Source organism: Humulus lupulus, chromosome X (genome assembly GCF_963169125.1).
Source record: "Humulus lupulus chromosome X, drHumLupu1.1, whole genome shotgun sequence".
Lineage (NCBI taxonomy): Eukaryota > Viridiplantae > Streptophyta > Magnoliopsida > Rosales > Cannabaceae > Humulus > Humulus lupulus.
Window position 1 is genome coordinate 43820423 of NC_084802.1, and position 7826 is coordinate 43828248.

The 7826-nt window shown below is 32.0% G+C and overlaps 1 pseudogene; it reads left to right on the forward strand.

The window, feature by feature from the left end:
- The first annotated feature begins 4050 nt into the window (after positions 1 to 4050).
- On the forward strand, positions 4051 to 7296 carry LOC133805762 (type II inositol polyphosphate 5-phosphatase 15-like; annotated as a pseudogene).
- Positions 7297 to 7826: the final 530 nt, after the last annotated feature.

The window sequence follows — 7826 nt, forward strand, 5'->3', positions numbered from 1 at the left end:
TTCTTGAATTTTCAGTCCTAGAAAATTCTATCGATAATTTTTCTCTGAAAGAGTTTGATAACAAAGATAACAATTGATTAAAAGAAATGCTTCTTTTTAGGTTTTTAAAGATAAAATATTACAATTTTATTTTCTTTAATTTTATTAATTCAAACTAATTGGTTATAACTTAATTTATATATTTATTTAAATCAAACTTAAAATTAGTAATTAAATAAATTCAAAATTCAAATCCTAAAGATAGTGTGGCACCAAAGTGGTGCCACTCACTGTGCCAAATTGTAAGTGGCGTGAGCCACTGTATAGCCTACCTAATTTTTTTCATTTGCTTATTCAATTAATTTTAAGACAATATATTTATTCTTAAAATAAATATTAGTTAATTCAAAAATAACCTTATTTTAAAAACTATCAATTTGAATAATTATCTTATTATAAGATAATAATTAACTCTCTCAAATATTAATCCAAACACTGGTTAATATTTATTTTAACTAATAAATTTTTTCAAAATAAAAACTAATTAGTTAAATAATCAATTAATTCATAATTAATTAATTACACATAATTATCACATAATCACTACTTTGCCTAGGAAAATTAACTCATTTGCAATTTACACATTTTCTCCATTAATTTTACTTGTGACATCCTTACCGTGATAGTGTAGGACAGAGGTGACCCAGGGACCATAGACTTATAATACGAAGCTCCAATAAACCATATTATTAATTAAACTCTTTAATTCAATAATTTTATTCATTAATTACATTATTACTCCACTATAAATGTAGCACGCCAATTTTTTTTTAATTTAATTGAATTTGTGCTTTAATTTTTTTATTAATTGTTAAGTGTTAAGAAATTATTTTTAATTGTTTAGTACAAATTATGTGAATTTATTTTTGTTAATTGTTTATTTAATTTTATTTATTTATAAGTGAACGAGTGTTGGTTGTATGCACCAATGTGCATGGTTAGTAGAAATGCACCTTAGCACTTTTGTGTGTGCATGTGCATGATTGCATGGTGAGCATGCAATAGTTTTCCCATGCATTATTCTAGATTTTTTCTTTTATTTATTATTTAGTTTTTATTTAATTAAAAGGAAAATAATTGAAGAAATAAAGAGAAAAGATTCTAGAAGGCTTGTGTTGACACAAGAAAAAAGTGGGAAACAAATGGTAAGAATGAATAGAGTTGTCATTTTTTAATTCCCGTAACCCTGGACCTACCCTTAGTAAAATATTAATAACTTGAGCTGTGGATGTCTGATTTATATAAAATTGATATCGTTAGAAACCTAATTAAATTATCTACAATTTTTGTGAAATAGCATTTTTTCTAAAATGCAACTAATAATGGTCAAATTATAATCCCAAGTGGCAGGACCCTAGAACTACGAAAATTAAACGTTTCCTTATTAGTGTGGTGTACCAATGAAGGAAAGAGAGAAGTTAGTGGGCTGTCAATTGTCAAAGGGACTTTATTGACTAAGTATAATTATTAATTGATTTTATTTTTGATTTAGGGAAAATAAAGGAAAATGATAATTATTTTTTCCTTAGCTAGGTTTTGGTGATTGGGGCATGTAAATAGAAAATAAGAAAGAGCTTAAAGGCTCATTTGGGTCTTGGTTGTCGACTATAGAGAGAGAGAAAGGGTATGCGCTCATGGGAGAGGAGAGAAAGAAGAGGCCAAGGTTAGAGATCCTAAGGTATGGGTTAAGGTTCATAGCATTACATTTTTTTCCCTCTACATCTTGATTCTAAGCAAGGAAAAATGATGGTGATGATAGGTTTGGATTTTATTGCAAGAACTTAGAGGATTGGAGGCTAGGGTTCGAAATCCCTAGGATAAGTATTTGGGTTCATAGTGATCTTGTTAGTTTCTACCTCTTATTGAATCTAAAATCATTTTTTTTCTTTTCTTTTGTGTGGTGTATTAAAAAATCCCTAGGGGATTTGATCAGGTGGTGGCCATTGTTTAGGTCCTTGAGTGCTAGCAAGAGAGGTAATGAAAACCTTGCCTTATGGTGATTGTTCTTATCACTTTGGTTCTTGTTGTTTTGTTTTCATGAGGATATTGATTTTGAATGTTGGAATGATGTTTTATTGTGGTTGGCATTAGTCTATTGTTGTGGCTATGAGGAATTGCAACAATTTTGCTTATATATTACGTTAAAATATTACATATATTTAGAAGTGTTATAAATATATACTAATAAAAACAAACAAGATGAAATTTTACCCAAAGAGGCGGCAAGTGAAAATACTTACCGCCAAATGAAAATGAAAAATATCATTTGGGGGTTTCCTCTCTCTCTCTCTCTCATTCGGATTCAGCTCACCCTAATCACGCCTCATCCTCTCTCTCTCGCCTTCATTTTATCAGTTCCCTCTCCATTCTCCATCGCGCTCTCTCTCACCAAGTCTATCGACTCTCTCCATCACGCCATGACCACGCCTAGCTAAAGCTCTCTCTCTCTCTAACAGAGTCTATCGACTCTCTCTTCCTCAAGCCCCGATACTCTAAAGTCCGACTGAACAACACCATGTTTAGTCTCTCTTCACTTTTTCCCATTGAGCTGTTGGAGCACACATGAGCACGGAGCAGCTAAACCAAGACCCAGGTAACCCAATATAATATGTATTGATCCCATATATTTAATTGAGAACTTTTCCTTTCATGTTGATTGAAAAAAAAAAAATTGACATTAGCTTCAGATATATGAAAATTTGACTTAAGAATTCATCAGTAGATTGAACCAATTTCAAGGATGCTGCTACTTCTCGAACTCGAACCAATTTCAAGGAAAGCTTGTCGTGGCAGGCTCATAGAGGCCTCGTTCTCTCTCTCGTTGTCATAGCATATGGTACCTCAACTGGATCCGCAGTGTTATGATTAAACTTTATCATTTACATTTTTTATTCCCCAAATTTCATTTCTTTGGCTTAAAGAAAATTTTGTCTTGACTTTTGCTGTTCTAGGAGACCTGTGGTCGGGTTCAGAGGCTGGTGTTATTAAGATATGGCCTTGGGAAGCTATTGAAAGATCTTTGTCTTTAACTGTTGAAGAAAGGCCCATGGCTGCACTACTTGTAGAGAGGTCCTTCATTGACCCAAGGGGCCAACTCGCTGCAAATGGTTTCGTCAATGTCTTTAATTCCGATGTCAAGTACCTCTTATCTGATGATTCCAGAGCCAAAGTGTGGACTGATGGTTATTTATCCTTTGCATTATGGTACGCCTACATTCACTCTTCCCATTATTTGCTCTCTACACGTCTAAAAATAGTTTTGGTGGAATTTTTTTTTTTGAACTCTTACAATATGAATATAAGATGACATTTTCAAATAATTGTTTGTGAAGTTCTTGACCAATCATAACTTATATTATGGGCACAATATGTTCCTGATGATTTTTGAACGAACATGATTGAAGCCAATATCTTAGACACTGAATTTAATCATAAGTTGTACTTTTTATATATGTGGGTATGTAAAATTGTAAATGATATTTGTTTATCTGCTAACTTTGATACTTTAATGCTTCCATTAAGCGCTCTTGCCCATGCAATATAATATGTAAATCTAAGAATAATTTGATTGCTGAATGCTGGGAAAAGAATAAAATTTAATTATGCAATGAAAATGAGAGGTGAATGTTCAACTAATCACGAGCCTTTTTTCTTAGAATTAATTAGAGGAATTAATACATGGAATTATAACATGATTTATGATTATTTATTTCTTTTGTTTTTTTAGCACATAAAATATTTGTTTCTCTTTATAATGACTTTTCTTGTTTCCTGACTGTAGGTAGGTCTTGAGGGGAGTTCTGTTGGGCAGTGGTGGCTGGATATGATTGACAAAACATTGGATGAATGATCAACATTTGAACGAGTTGGTTCTAGGCAGTTAGCAGGCTTGCTTACTGCTGCATGGTTGGTATTTTCTATCAAAAACTCTTTTGTGAATTGTTATTGTTATTATTTTTTCAATGTCTCAGATGTAGAGACTTAATTTTGCGTCACCATTTTTTAAGTGCCATGTCTGAAGTGAACTCAGTTGTTTCTTACTTTCTTAAAATCAAGTGGGTAATTTTTAGTTTGTTTGTCTTGAACTAGATTTTCTCAGGAATAAGGATAGAAACCTTATATTTAAGATTTTTTTGCTCTTCTCTTCCATGCTTTTGCATTCGTCCTACTTAATATTTTTATGGTCTCTTTGTCAGTTAAGATTTTTCATTAATGATTGTTGAATGTCATCCTTTAGGGTGAGAACTGATATTAGAGCTTATGTTGGAGATGTTGATGTAGCAGTAGTTCTGTGTGGCTTTGGGCGTGCCATTGGTAATAAGGTAGGCTCTTTATGTTAATTTGAATGACATGATTGTGATGCATACATTGTTGTTACTTTTATTCATTCAAAGACTTTATGGTTTCCAAAAGGTTTCTTTATGGTTTCCGTTTGGCTTATAGATCTATATATGTTCATGCCTGCTGATGCATATACTCAACATAAGTAAATATGTGAACTGCCTTTTGTCTAAATATAAATTGATGACATTTTTTTAGGGAGCTGTTGGTTTGAGGATGAAAGTGTATGATCGAATAATGTACTTTGCTAACTGTCACTTCGCTGCACATCTAGAAGCGGTTAATCGTCGCAATGCAGACTTTGATCATGTATACTGGACAATGTCCTTCAGTCGACCAACTAATCTTTTCAATGCCGCTTCCGGTACAATACTGTACCTATTCTTGTTTAGTTCGCTTGTCTTCTCAATGTATTTATTTTTGCTTGTTTATAGATCTGGATTGCCATTGGTCCTTTCTGTTGCAGCTAGTGCTTCATGTGTTGCTCAGGTGCTTCGAAATACAACTGTATGTACATGTCATCACTGTAGCATGCTAAATTGGTCTGAGTTATTTTTTTTTTCAAAGTTAAATAGTTTCAGTTCATTTTATGAAGCAATGTTGTCTTCACAGACTGGTGTTGCCTACTCTGCTGAAGGGATGCTTGAATTATCTGAGGCAGACATGGTCATATTTCTTGGTGATCTTAAGTATCGATTAGATGGTATATCTTATGATGAAGCTAGAGATTTTGTGTCACAAAGATGTTTCGATTGGCTTAGAGAAAGGGATCAACTTAGAGCATAAATGGAAACTGGAAATGTCTTTCAAGGAATGCGTGAGGCAGATATTAGGTTTCTTCCCACATACAAGTTTGAAAGACACCAAGTTGGTTTAGCAGGTAACTGTTTCTGTGCAAGTATGATTGTTCAGTTTATGCCAATTGAACTATTTGAGAGAGGGGTGGTTGGGGTAGTTTGTATCTCTTCTAATCAGGTGTTTAGCAGGTAAAAAAAATCTTGTAGGTGGGCTCTCGTTCCTGCTATAGAGCTTTTCACTGAGGCTGATAAAAAGCTTCTGGAAATAATTGACTTGTTTGTAAATTATCTTTTTGTAGGGTATGATTCGGGTGAAATATTTTGTGTTCTTGGATCCAAATTTGCTTGAACCTTCAAATTTCTGATCATTATGTTAATTTATTGCTTCAGGGAAAACAAGAATCTCACAGGAACAACTTGTTATGCAAGTGTTAACACTCACCTTGGAGTTGGTGAGCCATTTATAATTCCTAATTAGAGAATATGTTATTTGTTTTTCCTTGTAATGCTTGAGACTTTTGGGCTTTATCTAATTGTGAATGTGATCTTTATGCAGAGCAAAGCAGAAGAGATGATTTGGAGTCTCTTGGTTATGTGCTTATGTATTTTTTGAGGGGAAGGTTGGATACTTATGTGATATGCTGAAATCCATTTTCCTTTGTTTCATTGCTCTGCTTCACCATATTATTTACTTATTTTCTTTACTAGTCTTCCTTGGCAGGGATTAAAAGCAGGTACAAAAAAACAGAAATACGACAAGAACAGTGAAAAGAAGATGCTTACTCCCATAGAGGTATGATCTTAAGCTCTTGCAAGTAGTGTAGGGTGAAGTTAGCATTTATAACTCTCATATGAGTATGGTATTATTAGCTCATTACAGATGGTTGGTGGTGAATTTTTCAACTCACTTCCATTGATACCATGTACTGTTATTTTTTAAAGTAAAGGCATGGGAGATATTGATATGCCTACTACTTTGACAGGTTCTTTGTTTATTCTGTATACTCTCTCTTATTCATGTTTATTATGTTTTTCCCCCTTTTGTAGCAACCAAGTGGGAAACTGGTTCTAAATCCTGGGCCATCTGCAGAGAGAATAGAGAGACCTTCAGGTTTGTTCTTTTTTTTCTTGGAAACATCCACCCTCGCTGCCCTAGTGGACATTGTTTGCACATGTTTAGAAACTCTATTATGTGGTCAGGAAATTTTTTAGCCTTTTTCTCCTTATTTAATGTTGAAGTTAAACTAATTGCTCATTGTTTTATGTTGGAAGTTAAACTATGCTGAGCCTTTTACATATTTTATTTATGCATATTCTATAATATGATTTTATCAGGCTTTTATTCATGTGAAAATATATAATATTGATTGTATGGGTTTTGATCATAAATAATGAGATTGTTGTTTGGTGCTGTCATATTGCAATCACATGATACAATTGCAATTAGATGTGTTAGGCATGTCCCATATCTACAGATATGTTTGTTCAAATAGATTTGAATGATTAATCTTAAAGAAATTTTATTTGCTTAATTGGTTGACCATTAGACTTGTTCAACACATCTGTAGGCCATCTTTTTCATGATTTTTGTTGAAGTATCTAATTTTCTATATGGTTTGAGAAATTCTTATAAAAATAAGCATAAACATATCTGGAGATAAATCGAACATTACAAAAAGCACAACATCAGTATTTTTAGGTCATGTTTGGAATGTGAAATTGGATTGGATGAAAAAATATAACGTAAAAAACATTACTGACTAGTTCAGAAGAGAATTTGGGTTTAGTTTTACACTAATGAACATGACTATTTCATATATGTTTCATATCTTGCAAAGCTGCTTTGTTATGGTTTATACTGTACATATTTTCGTTTAATCTAACATTACTTACTTACGTAGTGTTGGGTTTCATTGCTTTTTGCTTTTCATATATGTTTCATTGCAGAGTTAAATTGTTTGACAATAAGAAGAGATTAACAGTTGTAGGCTTTAAAAAATTTCAGAGCAACATCATGAGGAGGTTTGCCTTGGAAACTTGAGGAGATTTCAATTTAGAGAGCTTCAGATGGCAACAAACAACTTCAGCAGCAAGTACTTGGTTGGATGATGAATTAAAGGATGGAGCAAGTTTCATGCATGATTTACTTTGGTGTATCTTGTAATGTTTCTGTTTTTCATTTTTAAAGTAAAAAATGTTCAAGATTATAAAACTTTATTATGTTATGCTTTCAAATTTAAGTTAGAACTAAGATCTCATGAAGTAGACATATTCATGGTTTGAATTAGTTATTGTTTAATGTAATACTTGTGGTTTATCAATCTATTGAGAATTACATTTTATGATTAATTTTGATTTTTTTTTATCAAAATACAATAATGAAAATCTTTTAATTAAAAAAAACCTTATAAGTATACTTATCAAAATAAAATTTAAAATATATTATCCACACTAAAGTAACAAAATTTTATTACTAGACTTTTAATATGTTATGATTTAGAAATATATTATAAGCATAACAAATCGTTATGATTTATATAATATAACAAACTAAAAATGCTATCAAAATAATCAAATGTAACAGTGGAAAAGTGTTATGCATAAAGTATAAGATTAAACTCCAAATTTATAATCAAATACTCTAACTAA